The 18,785-nt window shown below is 44.2% G+C and overlaps 1 protein-coding gene and 1 long non-coding RNA gene across 2 annotated transcripts in view; one reads left to right on the top strand and one right to left on the bottom strand.

Annotated features, from left to right (window-relative positions):
• The window catches only part of LASP1 (LIM and SH3 protein 1), a 271,510-nt gene that overhangs the window by 114,309 nt on the left and 138,416 nt on the right, over positions 1 to 18,785 (top strand). The gene's annotated exons all lie outside the window — the stretch shown is intronic.
• Positions 6,126 to 7,757, bottom strand: LOC120918265. The gene is made up of 4 exons (XR_005744360.1): positions 7,648 to 7,757; positions 7,426 to 7,554; positions 6,391 to 6,619; positions 6,126 to 6,165 (listed from the first exon to the last, which is right to left on the bottom strand). It is a non-coding gene; the product is annotated as an uncharacterized LOC120918265 (long non-coding RNA).

The following is an 18,785-nucleotide window of genomic DNA, read 5'->3' as shown; positions in this document are numbered from 1 at the left end:
CGCCGGTCAGTCCCCAAGTCTTTGTGCGATCTGCAGAGTCACCAGAAGTCAGTGTGAAGACGGCGAATGGGTCTGTGCGCCGCCGTCTAGGTGTCCCGCTATGGGAGGGGCAGGTTATGGCTCTGAAGTGACAATCACAGGAGATTCATAAAAAGAAAGTTATATTTGTTGAAATGCTGTAGCACTGGTGCTCAGAGTCCGGGGGGGGGAGGGGAATCGGAGCCCCATAAGGTCAGCCACCCCCTGCTCCCTCCGCAGCCGCCGGTTCTCCTCTTGGAGCTTCTCCAGCTCCATCTCCAGTTCATGGAGCCTGGGGGGGGTCGGCCTGCTGTGACCTCAGGCGGTTGTTCTCCTCCTCCATGCGGCTTATGCACTCCTCCAGCTCCATGTATTCACGGATCAGCTCCTGCTTGCTCATGTCCTGCAGGCTTTCCACGTGGTCCTTCATCATCAGGAACTGGTTGGTGGTGTAAGGGGCCACCGGTGGGCCCTTGGCGAACATCTCGGCCCGCATCTGGGGCGCCCGCTGCGATTCCATCTCCTCCAGTCGCTTCTTCTCCTCCCAGGTCCGCTGGTTATATGACTTCCAGGACCTCTTCTTCTTGGAGGGTAGCTGGTGGTGCCTCTTTCTGCCCAGCTCCCTCCAAGGCCCCTCCGGCTCATGGCTGTCGCCCATGACCAGCTGACAATGGTGTTCCCTGTTGTCCGTAATAACAGATTGTACCATGAGGGCTTCGTAAGGGGTGCCCAATGGTTCTTCCTGACCCAGCTCCTGGGGATCCCAAGCCGAGTCTACACAATGGGCTGCTGCTGGTGGGCGGTACCCAGGTTGAGACCAATTTGATCTGGTGTTGTCATTCAGGGGGCAATTCTGCTTGAAGTGACCCAACTGTTTGCTCCGGAAGCAGCGTTGTTCGTTGTCCTCCTGGCGTGGATAGCGAGGGCTCGATGTCATCGGTCTGTTAGGCGGTTGGTATCTAGCGGCTGGTGGGTGTGAGGGCGCCGTTGGTCGTGGAGGTTGTACCCGTGGTGTGACCTGGTTTGTCTTGCGAGTATCCGCATATTCATCCGCCAACTTCGCGGCCTCTGGTAGAGTCATGGGCCTGCGATCTCTCACCCAATCTTTGACATCCGTCTGGATGTGATTGTAAAATTGCTCCAGGAGCATTAGTTGCAAAATGTCCTCTGCGGTGGTGGCCTGGCTGCTGTTAACCCAGTTAGAGGCCGACAGGGACAACTGGCATGCCCATTCTGCGTAAGAGTCTTTCGTGGTTTTGCGTGAGTCCCTGAACTTCTGTCGGTGGGACTCTGGGGTTACTGCATAACGAGCTAGGAGCACTTCTTTAACCCTGGCGTAGCTATGGATATCCTGATCTGGCACGGTCCGGAAAGCATCAGAAGCTTTGCCTGACAGTTTGCCTGACAATATTGAAACCCACTCTCCTCTAGCTATTCGGTGCAGGTTACATTGTCGCTCAAAATCTGCCAGGTAGTTATCAATCTCAGTCTTTTTCATCAAAAGCTTTAAAAGCGCTAAACGGAATCTTCCTTGTGTCTGCTGTGCTGTACTCACTGTTTGGAGAATGTGCGGCTGCTTGTTGGACTGCTGCCAGTTTTAACTGTAGCTCTGCGTCTCTTATTTGTTTATCCTTCTGTAGCTCTGCGTCTCTTATTTCTTTAGCCTTCTGTAGTTCTGCGTCTCTTATTTGTTTAGCCTCCTGTAGTTCTGCGTCTCTTATTTCTTTAGCCTTCTGTAGCTCTGCGTTTACTAACAGGTCCATCACTTTCAGCACCACATCCGGCGTTGGGTTCGGGCCGAACCACGCTAGCTTCTCTCTCATTAGCTTGTTGGCTGGTGATTCCTCTTCCTGAATCACTGGTGTCTCCATCTCTTGTACTGCTGGCGTTGCTGCAATCCCGTCCTCCTGGTCTAGCTCCATTAATTCTGCTATGATGACCCGCTTGGTTTTGTTGCTAGCAATCCTTCCACGAACTTCCAGTAGTTCTTTCAGTGTATTTCTTTTAAGCAGGGTGTAGCAGCCTTCCATTCACTGTTCCCAGTGTCTGCTTGGAATCCTGGTGTAAGGGAGAGTAGAAGGGAAAATCCCTCTGCTGCCAACCAATCATGACGGTATCGGTATGATATCCCCGTCAAGCATTCCCTCCTCTCCATACAAAAACATCACAGGATCATCCACACATGAGTCAAGACTGAATGCTGGAACCAAGACTGATTTATTGGCAGCTTGCTGCTGGTTATAAATATAGTTTTACAAGCTAAATCCTTAATCAAGGAACAATGGGAGCTCCACCCCCTTTTCACACACTCTGGAGTTTCTCATACAGAATATAGCCAGACAATTCGAAGCCGACCTGAGACACATTTTCTTTAAATAATGACATCAGGGAAGTTAATTACAAGGTGTACAGAACACATTAGCTGGGCAGCCTGGCACCGCATAATGAAGCAATCAGAATACATAACATGAGTCACCTCTAATCACAGTAAACAGGATAGACATCCCTTTGAAATAAGGAGCTAGCTGCAGACGGGTCATTAACATGTCAATAGCTTGTAACACATGAATCCATTTTACCTCTAACCCACAATTTAACCAAGCAGGGAGAATTACACTGACATATCCTTCACAATTGGGCATTAAATTATTTTGGATTATTCAAATATATTTAATTTTAATTGTCTAAACCAGGGGTCTCCAACCCCCGGTCCGCGGCCCACTACCGGGCCGCAGCCTGTTTGCTGGTGGGCCGCGAAGCCTGCGCTATCTGAGGTGCGGCGGTGGCGGGCGAGCAGAGAGATCGCCGCCATTACCGCACTTCCACCCACACAGCCCCGCCGCACTTCCGCCCACACAGGGCTGAAGCAGGCGAGCAGAGAGATGACATTTTCTCCCGCTGTTCAGCCCGGCGCCCCCCCCCCCCCCTCCTCCGCGAGTGAAGCCAGGCAGCAGCACTCGGACAACAGCGGCAGTGCTCGGCTGTAACATCCAGGGCAGGGAGAGCGAGAGGTGAGCTGGAGGGGCGGGGGGGAAATCTGCATCTGGTGGCACGTGACTGGCAATCTGCATCTGGTGGCACGTGACTGGCAATCTGCATCTGGTGGCATGTGACTGGCAATCTGCATCTGGTGGCATGTGACTGGCAATCTGCATCTGGTGGCATGTGACTGGCAATCTGCATCTGGTGGCATGTGACTGGCAATCTGCATCTGGTGGCATGTGACTGGCAATCTGCATCTGGTGGCATGTGACTGGCAATCTGCATCTGGTGGCAGATTCTGCATTATGGTGAGTTTAACTATTTAATTTTATATTACAATATAATAATAAAAATAACGTGCTTCAATCATCCTGATTAACCATGGTGTTGTGATGATTGAAGTGCTAACACCAGCCATTTCCTGTCGTATTGGCCGCAAAAAAACGCATCGCCGTCCCGCATCATCGGGCCTTGGCACAATTTTCATCCACAATGCCGGTCCCCGGTGCCAAAAAGGTTGGGGATCACTGGTCTAAACCAGGGATCGACAAATCCCGGGCGCCAGGTCGCCATGGCGACTAGAAATAGTGTCCTGGCGACTTGGTTTGGAAGGTGGGCAAAAAAAAAATAATTTTTTTTTTTTTTGGTGAGCTGGTGGTGAGCCGTTGGTATTACAAGTTATTACCACCAGATGTGAGCTGGCACCATCTGGTGGTGGCCGTTGGCATTACAAGTTAAGCATTACAAGTTAAACAGCAATTCTAATGTAATTTTTCACTGCCATCTTCTTCCCTCTAATTAGAACCCCCAAACATTATATATATTTTTTATCCTAACACCCTAGAGAATAAAATGGCGAACGTTGCAATACTTTCTGTCACACCGTATTTGCGCAGCGGTCTTACAAGCGCACTTTTTTGGGAAAAAATTACTTTTTTTTATTAAAAAATAAGACAACAGTAAAGTCATCCCCATTTTTTTTAATATTATGAAAGATAATGTTACGCAGAGTAAATTCATACCCAACATGTCACGCTTCAAAATTGCGTTTGAACACCGTTTACATATGCGGGCGCTGCTCACGTATGTGTTCGCTTATGCGCGCAAGCTCGTCGGGACGGGGTGCGTTTTCTGGCTCCTAACTTTTTTAGCTGGCTCCTAGATTCCAAGCAAATTTGTCAACCCCTGGTCTAAACTATTACATAAAAATATAGTTTTTGAATTTTCACGTATATGGTTAGTCATTTCAGGTAAATTAGAAGGGTTTGCAGTAGGGTTGTCCCGATACCACTTTTTTAGGACCGAGTACAAGTACCGATACTTTTTTTTATGTACTTGCCTATACCGAATACCGATACTTTTTTTTATATGTGTCCCCAAATGCAGCCATGTCCCCCCCCCCCCACAAATGCAGCCATGTCCCCCTCCCACAAATGCAGCCATGTCCCCCCCCACATATATGCAGCCATGTCCCCCCCCACATATATGCAGCCATGTCCCCCCCCACATATATGCAGCCATGTCCCCCCACATATATGCAGCCATGTCCCCCCACATATATGCAGCCATGTCCCCCCACATATATGCAGCCATGTCCCCCATACCTAATGATGATGCCGCCGCTGCGTTAATCACCGTGCGGCGAACATTACAGGCAGCTTTAGTTTGAATAGCTGTTTTCCCTGCCACGCCGTGTAAAGGACACTCCCCCTTGCTCGGGATTGGACAGATCCATCCAAGGGGGAGTGTCTATACACGGCACGGCGGGCAAAACAGCTATTTAAACTAAAGGTGCCTGTAATGTTCGGCGCACGGTGATTAACGCGACAGCGGCGGATTTGCAATATACGGCGGGGGGGGGCGCAAGTATTCTATTTAGGCATCGGGGGTATTTGCAGGAGTACAAGTACTCCCGCAAATACTCGGTATCGGTCCCGATACTGGTATCGGGACAACCCTAGTTTGCAGCCTTGTGTGATTATACACATCCTTGTCAGAGCTTCACTAATCGGTTTCACTCACACCTTTACACACATCACGGCTTACTTAATAATAATAATAATAATAATAATAATATTATATATATTAGCCTAATTTAGCAGCTTCTTTTTTTATATATTTTCTTTATTGGTTTTTATTTCAACCTCATTACACAAAACCTTCCATCTTCCGTACATATACTGTACATAAAAGAGAACATACATTTCCCTTCCCCATTCTGGCCGTTCTCAACATATTCTCCTTAAAGCCGGGGTTCACCCTAAAAAAAAAATGTTCTTGGTCTACCATGCCATCCAGTATACTAGCGTCAGCTACAGTATGCCTTTATTTTTATTTTTTGCCATGTACTTACAGTTTAATCCTTTACTTTAGTTTCAGACTCCCACGGGGAGTAGGCGTTCCTATGAAGAGGGGAACATGATTGACGGCCGGCTATGGTGCGTCACACACGTTCCGAAAATAGCCGAGATAGGACTCGGATCTATACGGCGCCTGCACAGTCAGCTCCTAGTCTGTGCGCAGGCGCCGTATAGCGCCGAGTCCTATCTCGGCTATTTTCGTGACGCGACATAGCCGGCCGTCAATCATGTTCCCCTCTTCATAGGAACGCCTTTCTAAAACGAAACTAAAGGATTAAACTGTAAGTACAGCGCAAAACATTTTAAATAAGGCATACTGTAGCTGACGCTAGTATGCTGGATGGCATGGTACAAAGTTGTTTTTTAGGGTGAACCTCCGCTTTAACCAACCTAAAAGTTTTAGCGTAAGAGGTACTGCGGGGTCCCGGAATCCTAATCTACTCGCTGGTACTGTCCTCTTATCCAGAAAAGAGACAGGACACTATGGTGGAGAGAATGTGGCTGCTCACCCCGATAAAAATGATGAAAAGAATTTTCCCAAATGGGGTTATTGCGCAGCTCAAAAGGAAAGAGGCAATACCATGTAATAAAGTTTTGTGTTTATTCACATGTTAAAAAGTGGACAAAAATTGGGTAGCATAAATGGATGGAGCATGAGTTGTATCAAGTACACAAACAGCGTTTACATAAATGTATAACAAGCAGTACACAAACAATGTTTATACAGTCAAAAATGTGCATTGTAGTAAAAACAATCTAACGAACGTTTCGACCTTTGAAGGTCTTCTTCAGAGAGTTTGTGTGGCTGGAAAGGAACATATAGTGGTTAGACATCTCATGATCATAGTTTAGGTAATAAGAGATACATTGTTGGTTTTACAAAAAGCCCTTTGGCTAGAGGAGCAGTGTGCAAAAGGATGTAATGAAAGCAAAAAGTCAAAAAATTAAGCAAATTCGTGTGCAACATTGCAAACAAAAGTATCTTAAATACATTTTTTAATTTTTAGTTTTTAATTATTAATTCCTTTACCTTGATGTGTCTCAATGATGTGCTGCAGTCCAAACGGCAGCATCAGGCGGTCTAATAAGGATAGCTTCCATCCCAGGCAGAAAAAACAGCTGTCCACATACTGTGAAACACCCCGCTCAACACCACAAGAGGTCACCCCCAAAAATTATGGGGCCAAGATGGAATGACCATATAGAAACCAGGAGGCGTAGGGGAACGTCGGTGGAACGAGGAAGTTTAATAAAGAAGCCTGTAAACAGAATAGTAAAATTGATATTCTGGATGTCTACATACATATGTAGTGGCACAAGTTATTAAAAAGTTATTGGGGCTCTGAGGTGAGAAGTGACAGTGAATGTAGATAACCGTCACAGGCTATAATGAAAAGAAGTGCTCAAGAGTACTAAGATAAGATAATAATCTCTAGAATATGGAAACAAGGGTCTCCCCAAGGACAAAAGGAGAATGAAGAAAAACATAAAAGGGAAAAAGAAAAAAGAGGGTAAGAGGGAAGAAAAGAATGAGTGAAGGAAATGGGGGTGATGGGAGTAGATTGAAGTGAAGTGAGGGGAGAAGTGAGAGGTAGTGAAAAGGAATGAAAAAACAGTGGATATGACGGTGAGTAATTGAAGTGAATGACCTAGGGAGGCACAAATAAACATGCATCAGCCTCAAGAATGCGGAAGTGAGAATTAGCTGATAGGAAAACACAAATGTAAAACAAAGAGACGGGAGAAAGGAAAATGAGAAGGACAAGGAGGGAAAATGAAAAAGTGAGGGATGAAGGTACAGAAACAGGAAGTGAAAAGTAGGCAACGGTGTGGGGAAATGGACTGGGGAAAGAGAAGAATGGGGGGTGATAGTGCAGAAAAAGAATTATATAAACTAAAGCAAAAAGGATGGGAATGGAGACAAGTGAAGACACATGGGGAACGGAAAATGCAGGATATATTGAAGTGAGGGCACTGGGCAAAATAAAACAGTGAATGGCAAACACCTGATGATAAAAACGCATCAAGAATAAGGGTGAGTGAGTGGGGGGGGGGGGGGCTGTACCTTTGAATTGTAGAGATTCAGTTGGGAATTAAAAGAAACTAGAAGACTTCCTGAGCAGAGATCACTGGTGTCAGATACAAAAGCTGCTGGGATATAAATAGCAGCAGCAAGCAGACAAGGTGATTCCTTCTAAAATATAAGAGTAAAAAGGGACATTTTTGGAATGAAACCAGAGCAGCCAAAAAGTTTGGCCAGAAAAAGGATGTAAAAAATAAAACTCACCTATAGCATAGAGGCCACTAATATGCTAGTAGTTGGAAGTACCAAGCAAGATCCTTCCAAACCAGCAGGTAAGGCCAGAATAAATAGAGTGCATCTAGCCTAATTGTAGGGAATGAAGAAACAAGTACCACCTGTGGAGAGGGGAGGGGGGGGGGAAAGAACGAGTACCACCTGAGGGGGCTGCGGTCGATCCGCCTCTCTGCCTAATCAAGCACAACGTTCCACATCCACTCTGGTGGGTCAGGGTCCCAAAAAAAAAAAAAAAAATGTCGCCATCATGTGGGGAATCTCCTAATCTACTCGCTGGTACTGTCCTCTTATCCAGGCTAGGGATTAAACTAATTTGTTTCTCTACTAAGAAGTCTAAATCTCTGTATTGGCATATTCTGTGGAAAAAGGCAGGAGAGGGGCCCAGGGGAGCAGGTAAAAGAAAAAGTGGGGGATGGGGAGAGAAAAAGATAGGGAGAGAAAAAAAGGAAAGGAAAAGGGGGGTCTCCCGTGTTAAAACTAAAGTGCCTATAACATTGCCTAAAGGGAAATCTACTAGGTGAGGTTATACATATATGATATGTCAGGGCTCGACAAATCCAGGTCGCCATGGTGACTAGAAATAGCGTCCTGGCGAGTGGGGTCTTGGCTTGGAAGGTGGGCAAAAAAAATAAAAAAATTTTGTTCCATAGGACCGGCCTTCTGCAGACTAGGCCGAAGCCGCGGCCTCGCCTAAAACATCCTTGATCCTGGCCTTTTCCCAGGATCGCTGCGGGCAGGATGTTTTAAGCGAGGCTGCGGCTTCGGCCTAGTCCACAGAGCCCCTTTTCCCCAGGATCACGGCGGACTAGGCCCCACCTCCCCCGGAGCTCGATCGCGGGGGGCCTGTGATGTCCGGTAGTTGAGGTTTGCGGCCTTGTGAAGTCCCCAGCTCTTCCTTCTGTGAGCTGGCGCCATCTGGTGGTGGCCGTTGGTATTGCAAGTTAAACAGCAATTCTAATGTAATTTTTCACTATTTTCACTGCCATCTTCTTCCCTCTAATTAGAACCCCCAAACATTATATATATTTTTTATCCTAACACCCTAGAGAATAAAATGGCGATCGTTGCAATACGTTCTGTCACGCCGTATTTGCGCAGCGGTCTTACAAGCGCACTTTTTTGGGCACAAAATACACTTTATTTATTAAAAAAATAAGACTACAGTAAAGTTATCCCCATTTTTTAAAATATTATGAAAGATAATGTTACGCCGAGTAAATTCATACCCAACATGTCACGCTTCAAAATTGCGTCCGCTCGTGGAATGCCGACAAACTTTACCCTTTAAAATCTCCATAGGTGACGTTTAATCTACAGGTTGCATGTTTTGAGCTAGAGGAGTTTTAGAGCTAGAATTATTGTTCTCGCTCTACCAATCACGGCGATACCTCACATGTGTGGTTTGAACACCGTTTACATATGCGGGCGCTGCTCATGTATGTGTTCGCTTCTGCGCGCAAGCTCGTCAGGACGGGGTGCGTTTTCTGGCTCCTAACTTTTTTAGCTGGCTCCTAGATTCCAAGCAAATTTGTCAAACCCTGTGATATGTGCTGTGTGGATTCCCCATGTGTGTGGACCTGACCCTTTGGTCATGCCTCTTATGTTCGTGTTAAAATATTAGAGTTGCCCACTCTATAGTATATCTATAGAATGTAAAGGGGGATGAAGGGAAAGAAAAAAAAAAAACAACTCCGCAAGCAGATACAAAAAAAGTGAATGGAAGTGTTATAGTCCTAGTGCTAGCTTTAAAGGGTCACTAAATTAATTTTTAGCTAAATAGCTTCCTTTACCTTACTGCAGTACTGGTTTCATGTCTTCATTGTTCGTTTTTGCTCTGATGTAGCTGTAATTCTGCTGTGATCTCCACACTTCCTGGTTGCCTGTTTCCTTATAACCATCATACTGGGAGATTTTCACGGTGGTCTAAGCTGTCATTACTGTGTGTCTAAAACTCCTCAGAACCAATCGGATTCATTTTAAAAACAAAACACTGCCCTGGATTTGTTTGTTTTTGTTCTGCGAGTCTTCCCGACTCACCTCTCACCCGGAACTTCATGTATGTACCTTTTAAAACCGAAAGTGAAACTGAGGCATATTTTATATGATAGATTAAATTCAATTTTTAATCATTTTTAAAAGCAATCAGTTAACTTTTATGTCTCTATACCCAATAAACAGTAATTTCAGCAAAATTTTCCTTTAGTGACCCTTTAAGCCTCTCTAAGTGTATATGGAAACGCAAAAAAAAAAAAAAAAGAGGGGGGGCGGAGAACCCACACCCATTGTGGCTAAAATATAAAGTGTATAGGACTGTTGACCCTATAGGGAAATCTAGTTGGCGGGGCTAAGCAAATAGACCCAGACCATCCCCCAGATGTGTAAACCTAATATAAGTATTAAAGTGCCCTAACTCTAAAGTGCTTGTGCAATAAGTTCTAAGAGAAGAAAAAATAAGTAAAAGAAAAAAAACTGCAGAAAGAGAAAAAACATATCCCCCCCCGTTAACCCAGAATATTAATAAAGGTTTCCGTCTTCCTAAACTCTCTCCAACCTCTCCAGATCTCTTCAAATCTTGGCCTGCATTCGTTTTGGATTGACAGTAATTCATCCATGTCTCCCATCTTACCCACCGCCCTGATCCATTCCCCCACCGATGGAGCATTTTCTTTCTTCCAATTCTTTGGTATTACTGCCTTTGCTCCATTCAATAGGTAAGGGGTCAGGGACATTCTATATTTTTTCTTTTGGGCTCGTCGATTTAGCAGCTTCTTATTAAAATTGTTTTACTTTTTAATATTCACATGCTGTGTGGCAAATCATCCTTTTGGAGGTTGATAGATATATATAGATAGATGGATGAATATATAATCTATATCTATCTAATATATTTTCACGAATATATACACACACACACACACACACACGTTGTTGCAATTGGATATGTTTGTGTGGTAGTGGTGTGTCATTCCTTTCCTTGATCATGCACGCATGTGATGGTTATTTCCATTTAATGAGATTCCATTCATGATTTTCTTTGACCATGTGATCACTATGTGAAGAGTATTTATTCTGAGTGTATTCTTTAGAGTGTCAGCTATGAGTAAGCACTGAGCATCAGTGCGAAACGTCAACTGTGTATCCCACTTCTTATTTTTGCTGTGGATTGTAGTGCATTTCCATTTTACTATTAAAGGCAAATTCCCAGGAGTGCGGCTGTCCAAATATTTTTCTTCTGTTCTCTGCTGTATGCATTGCCAGCACCCATGGTATCCAGGAGGCGATTGACCTTGGATTGAGAGTGTTTTTTGCAAGATAAACCACATTTTTAAATACATTTTGACTTGGATATATAAACTAGGGTGACCAGACATCCCCAGTTTCAGGGGACAGACCCCTGATTGAGGACACTGTCCTCGGACCAAGTCTGTTCCTTGTTTTGTCCCAAGATTGGATTTAATAGGGGGCATGGGCGATTTCAAAGACAATCGGTGCAGAATTAAAATAAAAAAAATTGAATTACACCCCCCCCCCCCGCTCCGCCGTGCCTAAAAATGCATTGTTTACTGTGAAAATTACAATTGCAGTTTGGGAGTTAACCACAAGGGGGCGCTGAAGGGGTTATGTATGACCTCATGTCTGTTTCTAACTCTAGGGGGATGTGGCTGTAGGTGTGACGTCATCGATTGTGTATCCCTATAAAAGGGATCACGCGATCGATGCCGCCGCCACAGTGAAGAACGGAGAAGCTTTGTTTACATACAGCTCTCCCCGTTCTTCAGCTCCAGGGACCTATCGCGGGACTCCAGCGGCGATCGGGTCCCAGGCGCGCGCCCGTGACCCACGGCTGGGTACTAGCACAGGACGTACCTGTACGTGCAAGTACCCAGCCGTGCCATTCTGCCAACGTAAATGTGCAGGAGGCGGTCCTTAAGTGGTTAATATAAACAATTGTTTTGATATACAAGTAGTGTCATGTCACAACTAAGTATAAAAGAGGGGCGCCTCCAAGTGTAGCAATATGGGTTACATTTAATCAAGGTGCTACACTTTAGAGCTGCACGATTAATCGTCAAGAATCGTTATCGCAATCTTTTTCTTGACACGGTTTCACGATCTTTGACATGAAAATAATTTTCTCTCTGCACTTTGGTATGCAAAGAATTTCCTCTGCTCTCAGCCATAAATCAAAGTCTGGGCAGCCTGCCAAGTTTTGAAAACCTTCTTTATCAGTGGAAAGTTAAGTCTAAACATTGTATCACATCAAAGGAATAAACTTCTGTATGTAAATTAGGAACGTTTAACCACCTAAACACCAAACCTTTTTCTGACAGCTCTTTTCAAGTTAAAATCATTATTTATTTTTTTGCTAGAAAATTACTTAGAACCCCCAAACATTATATAATTTCTTAGTAGAGACCCTAGAGAATAAAATGGCGGTTGTTGCAATATTTTATGTTGCACTGTATTTGCGCAGCAGTCTTTTTAAATGCAATTTTTTGGGAAAATATTACTTAATGAATAAAAAAAAAAAACTAGCCAGTAAAGTTAGCCCTTTTTTTTTTGTGGAAAATTTAAAAGATTTTACGCCGTGAGAATCATGATCTTCATTCTAAGCAAAAAAATCGTAATTCTCATTTTGGCCAGAATCGTGCAGCTCTACTACACTAAGGCTGCATTCACACCTGAGCGTTTTGTCGCCTGAAGCGCGACGCTCAAAGACGCTAGAGGGGAAAAATAACATTATTCTCTATGGAGATGGTTCACATCTCCAACGCAAAACGTTGAACGCCTGAATTTCAAACAAATCCCGGACCCTTTTTTGACGCGCGAATCGGGTGGCTTGGGCGTTTTCCATTGGTACCAATGACCTGTACAAAACCGCGGTAAAAAACGCAGCGTTTTGTCGCGGCAAATCGTGGTAAAAACGCTGCAAATCGCCTATGCTAAGGTGTGAATGCAGCCTTAGAGGCGCCTCTTCTCTTTTTATAATCTGTAGCTCCTGCTGGATTTTGCGTCTAGTCCCCTTGTGGAGGCTGCCATTGGTGGATGGACATTTAATGGTTACACAACCTGGTCACATTGCTATAATCTTCTATTTTATATGGACTATAAACTGAAGAACTTATGAATACATGGTTGTGGAACGAATCATCTGAGTTTCCATTATTTCTTATGGGGAAATTTGCTTTGCTATACAAGTGCTTTGTATTACCAGCATGTTTCTGAAATGAATTATGCTTGCAATCCAAGGTTTTCCTGTAAATGCTGTAAATACCTAATTTAAGAGCTAAGATTGAGATCGCATGACCAGCCAGCCCTCACCTCTCCTCCCCTCCAGACTGACATCGGCAGAGGAATCTTAGCCCAGCCCGCTGCATGTCTGAGGAGGAAAGAAGAAAGCTGGCTGATCGTGTGATCGCAAACTCTGCAGTGAAATTAGCTATTTACAGCATTTATTTTTATAAAACGCACACATAGGGGGATACTATGTGGCTTAGCAACCTCTTTAAATGGTCACTAAATAGCTTCCTTTACCCTAATGCAGTCCTGGTTTCATGTCCTCATTGTTAGTTTTTGCTGTAATCCTTCTTTGTTCTGCACACTTCCTGGTTGTCTGTTTCCTTATGAAAAAAGTACTGGGAGCTTCTCTCTGTGGTCTCTAATCAAGAAGGTGTGATTACTGTGTCTAAAACCCCTCAGAACCAATCAGTTTCATTTTAAAAACAAACACTGCCCTGTATTGAAGTGAAATGGAAATGCTCCTGCGCTATCGGTATCTAAAGCTAGGGGGCACTGCTGCAATCACCTGGTAGTCTGTCCTCGCCAGAAAGTTGAAAATGTGAATAGGTGATCGTGACTGCGCTGTCTGTCTAAGCGAACAAACAGTGGTACAAGGCCCACTGGGTGGGTAACATGACCACTAGGGGCAATAAACCTCTTATAAAGTGAAATGAAAATATACCAAAAGTATAAAGCAATATGAACTACCAGTGCAAATAAGTAAAAGCTCAAACAAGCATAAGGCAAACCATAAACAAAAACAAATCGTGTAGAATAAATACATAAAAATGTAAAGTCCAGTGGGTACACATACACGTGAAAAAATAAACGCACAAGTGTATGATGAAACAAAGTCTTATGAGCGGTGATTCCAAAGAAAAGCCAAACTCCAGTGTTGGGAGAACAAACTTTAGTGCAGACACCTCTGGTGGTACCTAAATGCTCGCCTCACGGCTATAGCACGGACAGCCTAAGACACCGCGGGTGTATCCTCAAAGATGCAGCAAGGCTTTTCTAAAGCTGGGGGGGTCCACATCAGATAGGCATAAAAAAGGGAAACGGCAAAGGGATAATGGCATAATACTGTGGGGGTGCTTGAGAAATGATATATCACATAGACATGCACTCACATGGAGGCCATGAATAGTGGGCCTATCTCCAACGAACGCCGAGTTCGCAAATGATCCTGTCTGTGTTCCTGAGTGTCTCTCTTCCACTTCCTCCACCTCCTGGCTTCAAGTGTGTCGCTCAGAGGATGTGGGTAGAAGGAAAGAGAGGGAGGCACATAGTACAGTTCTGCAATAAAATATTTAATGAAAAAATAAAAGTAGCACTCACATTTAAAACAAAGGGACAATGTCAAAACACAAACGAGCGGCGAGCTTGTCTCCCTGCCGTCAGTGTGTAGGATCTAGTGCTCCTGGTCCCTACGCGTGTCGTCACACCACGTGACACGGATCCCCTGATGATCCATTTTTAAAAGGAATCGGTTAACTATTATGTCTCTATACCCTGTAAACAGTAATTTCAGCAAAAAAAAAAATTTCCTTTACAACTCCTTAAGGCTCCTACATACTGTTCGCTCATTACTATGGCAGAAGTAGCAGAGTCAACTATGAAAATACTGAATTCATCACCGACACCAAGGCTTTCAGTCTGTAGCCTGCAAGTAATTGTATAGGGAAGGATGTTCTACCTGGTACAAGAAGTTAGGATAGATTAGACGCAATCCCAATCTAGCCTGACTGTCAAGTTTCTTTGTTGTGGTCTGCCACGTTTTCTGGTGCTGTATTGCTGTATTGTCTTGGTACTGCAACGGTTACTGCCTTCTGTTTTTTGAGGTGGGAGGGAGAAGACAAATTCCAGTCATAGCACAGTCTTTACAGTCTTAGGCCCCTTTCACATTGAGGCGTTTTTCATGCGGTACAGCGCTAAAAATAGTGCTGCTATACCGCATGAAAAAATCGTGCCCTGCAGGCTTCAATGTGAAAGCCCGAAGGCTTTCACACTGAATCGGTGCGCTAGCAGGACCGCTCCAAAAGTCCTGCTAGCCACATCTTTGGAGCGGTATAGGAGCGTGGTGTTTACCGCTCCTATACCGCGCCTTCCCATTGAAATCAATGGGAAACCGCGGTAATACCGCCCGCAATGCGCCTCTGCAGAGGCGCATTGCGGGCGGTATTAACCCTTTTTCGGCCGCTAGCGGGGGTTAAAACCGCACCGCTAGCGCCCGAATATCGCAGTAAATACGACGGTATAGCGGCGCTAAAAATAGCGCTGCTATACCGTCACCGCACCTCCACTGCCCATTGTGAAAGGGGCCCTATCGTTTTGCTGTATCGTATCATACTGGAATTTTGGATTGCTGGCTTGGATCCTGAGGAAAAAATTGCAGGGGAGTCAATTTCTGCATCACTGTCAAATCTGTTGCTCATTGATCGCACCAGCTGGAATGTGCCCGAGACATGCCCACCAGGCAATTTGTGCATCATTTTTATAAACTGGCTGCAATGCACTCTCTGGATTCTTTTAGTGCAATTTACTAAGACTGGAGCAGACAGAATCTGAACTCAGCTGTGCATGGCTACCAGTCAAATTCGAGCTTTCATCTTAAAACCTATTTGAACAAGCTGAAAATATAAGCTGATTGGTTGCTATGCACAGCTGGCTACAGATTCTGTCTGCTCCAGTTTTTAACCACTTGCCGACTGCTGCACGACTATGTACGTCGACAACATGGCACGGGCAGGCAGATTGGCGTACAGGTACGTCCCTTTAAATCTGTCGCCCGTGGGTCCTGGGAGCTCGCTGTTCCCGGGAGGCCCAAGATTCCGGTCGGCAAGGACAGAACAGGGGAATGCCTTTGTAAACAAGGCATTCCCCTATTCTGCCTAGTGACACTCTCTGATGACTGTTCGCTGTGATTGGGAATGGTCATCAGTGACGTGTCACGTGTAGCTATGCCCCCTAACTGTAAGAATCACTCCCTAGGAAACACTTAACCCCTGCAGCGCCACCTAGTGGTTAACCCCATTCACTGCCAGTGTAGTTTTTACAGTAATCGGTGCATTTTTATAGCACTGATTACTGTGAAAATGACACTGGTCCCAAAATGGTGTCAAGTGTCCGATGTGTCCCCCATAATGTCGCAGTCACGATAAAAATTGCTGATCACCCCCATAACTAGAAAAACATTTTTTTTTTATAAAAAATGACATAAAACCGTCCCCTATTTTGTAGAAGCTATAACTTTTGCGCAAACCAATCAAAACGCTTTGAAAATGTTTTTTTTTTTTTGTGGATATTTATTTTAGTAAAAAATATAGCATTTTTTTCAAAAGTGTCGCTTCTTTTGTTTATAGCGCAAAAAATTAAAATCAGAGGTGATCAAATACCACCAAAAGAAAGCTCTATTTGTGGGAAAAAATGGACGTCAATTTTGTTTTGGAGCCACTTTGCACGGCCTTGCAATTGTCAGTTAAAGCGACGCATTGTGGAATCGCAAAAAGTGGCCTGGTTTTTGACCACCAAAATGGTCCAGGGCTGAATCGGTTAATCTCTTTTGGTCGTGTTTGACAGTCAACCAATACATTTTCTCCTGCATTGACGGCTAGATAATATGCTTGAGTGTTAGGGAGCAGCAGCGATTACACTTTGGCTCCAGGGATTTGTTTAGCCCTGGACTGTGGACCTTCACATGTAAAAGCCTTTTTTGCAAGCTTTTTTTTTTCTTCTTCTTGGTAGTTGAAGTGGTAGACAATGATCCTGCCTCACTTGAATGTGGATTGTCACTTGCCATGGCAGCCAGTGCCACCAAATGTGCATTGTCACTGCATTGGTGGCAGACTGGCAGCACTGGTCCATTTAGTAGGGCAGGAGAGTGGTGATGCGGGGTGAGTGAGAGATGTCATCTCACTGTTCCCCGCCGCACCTCGCTCCCACATTGAAGAGGCCCGGCTGTGAGGGCAGAAGAGCTGTGAGGTGGAGAGATCTTTACTTGTCCGACGTGCTCGCTTCTCTTCTCTCATCCGCCTCGCTCATGCAGCCTGCCCGTTGGTTGGACAGGGACCCTGCGGCAAAATACTTAAGGCTATGGGCCCCAGATTCATGGCTGTAGCCCCAATAGCCACCCCCTAGAGACGCCACTGCTTTCCATAGATATGGTGGAGGAGTGACGTAGCTACCTAGGAAAAGGAAGTGTGTTGTTTGCAGGGTTACCAGGTGAAAAATAAAGCAAAATAATCTTGAAAAGCGGAAACCAATAGCACTAGTGATCTGTAATATATTACATTTTGGATTTAGATTTCCTTTTTGGCATGATGAATGGTGGGCTGTGTAAATTGCTGTGACATCTGTGGAATGAAGAAAATAAATAAATGACTTGTCTCATTGAACATTGTTAGGATTGTTTTTATATTATGTTCAGTAGCATCTTTGTTTAATTGGGGCAGCATGTTCGCCAGCCTACCCTTGTGTGAATGAACTTTTTATTTTGTGCCTGTCAAGTGAAGAAACCTTCCTCATACTTTTGTAACTTATCTCTCCTTCCTGCCTGTCGCTTCTGATTAAGATTATCTTTTAATCTTTACAGCTCTCCTCTAAGTTCTTTCTGTTTTCACCTGCATCACCCTCACACAGGATGTGCATTTTTCCTTCCCTTTATTAAGCAAGCATTTACTGTCTCATTGTCTATAAATAGTCATTAATTTGGAGAAGATGTGATTGTGGTTAGATAAGGAACAACACTTGTGATCTGAGTGGTCACCTGTGTGTCAGCCTAGCCATTTCCCCGTCACACTGTGGATAGGATACAAATTCACACTTTGCCAATAGCCCACTCAGCTGGCTAAATGCAAACTTTGTACAGAAAACTTGTATACATCTGACCAATCGAGATTATATATATATATATATCTATCTATCTATCTATCTATTAAGATTGGCAAGATTTGTTTGGGCTGGAAAACCAGCCAGAATTGGCAGAGATATTTTGACCCTACCAAAAGAAATAGGTGGTGTAGGACTCCCGGACCCGGAGGGGTATTATGAGGCAATACATTTAGCAAGAGTGTTGGATTGGTGCGCACATCAAAAAGCAAATCCACGGGTACACATGGAACAAGCAATAGCGAACATACCACTAGAGTGGGTAATCTGGCTAAAAAACACTGCTATACCGCAAGCAGTAAAACATCCGACAGTGGGTGCGACACTTGGTGTAGTCAAAAGGATACTCAAAGTTGAGTCATCAACTCTGCTTAACACAATGACCCCTATCCTGGGCAATCCAGAGTTTAAATGGGTCTGAAGGATAAAAAATGTTCAATGTTAAAACGACAGGGTAAACGTAGACGTATTCACTTCATGGCTGATAATCCAAGTAATGTCTAGAGAAGAGTTGGATGGGGAGTTTGAAGAAAGTCTAGACCCTTTCAGGAGAAGGCAGTTAAATGCATTTCTCAGAACAATTTCCATGTGTACAAGAGAAATGGCTATACTGTCTAAGTTTGAAAATGTATGCTTAACCGCTTCAGCGCCCCCTAGTGGTTAACTCCCAAACTGCAATTGTCATTTTCACAGTAAACAATGCATTTTTAATGCGAAAATGACAATGGTCCCAAAAATGTGTCAAAATTGACCGTAGTGTCCGCTATAATGTCGCAGTCACGAGAAAAAATCGCTGATCGCTGCCATAAGTAGTAAAAAAAAAAAAAAAAAAAATTAATAAAAATGCAATAAAACTATCCCCTATTTTGTAAACGCTATAAATGTTGCGCAAACCAACCGATAAACACTTATTGCGATTTTTTTTTTTTTTTTTTATTTTA

This window comes from Rana temporaria, chromosome 12 (assembly GCF_905171775.1).
Source record: "Rana temporaria chromosome 12, aRanTem1.1, whole genome shotgun sequence".
NCBI lineage: Eukaryota > Metazoa > Chordata > Amphibia > Anura > Ranidae > Rana > Rana temporaria.
The sequence above is the reverse complement of the archived record's forward strand: the minus strand, read 5'-3'. Positions and strand labels throughout refer to the sequence as shown.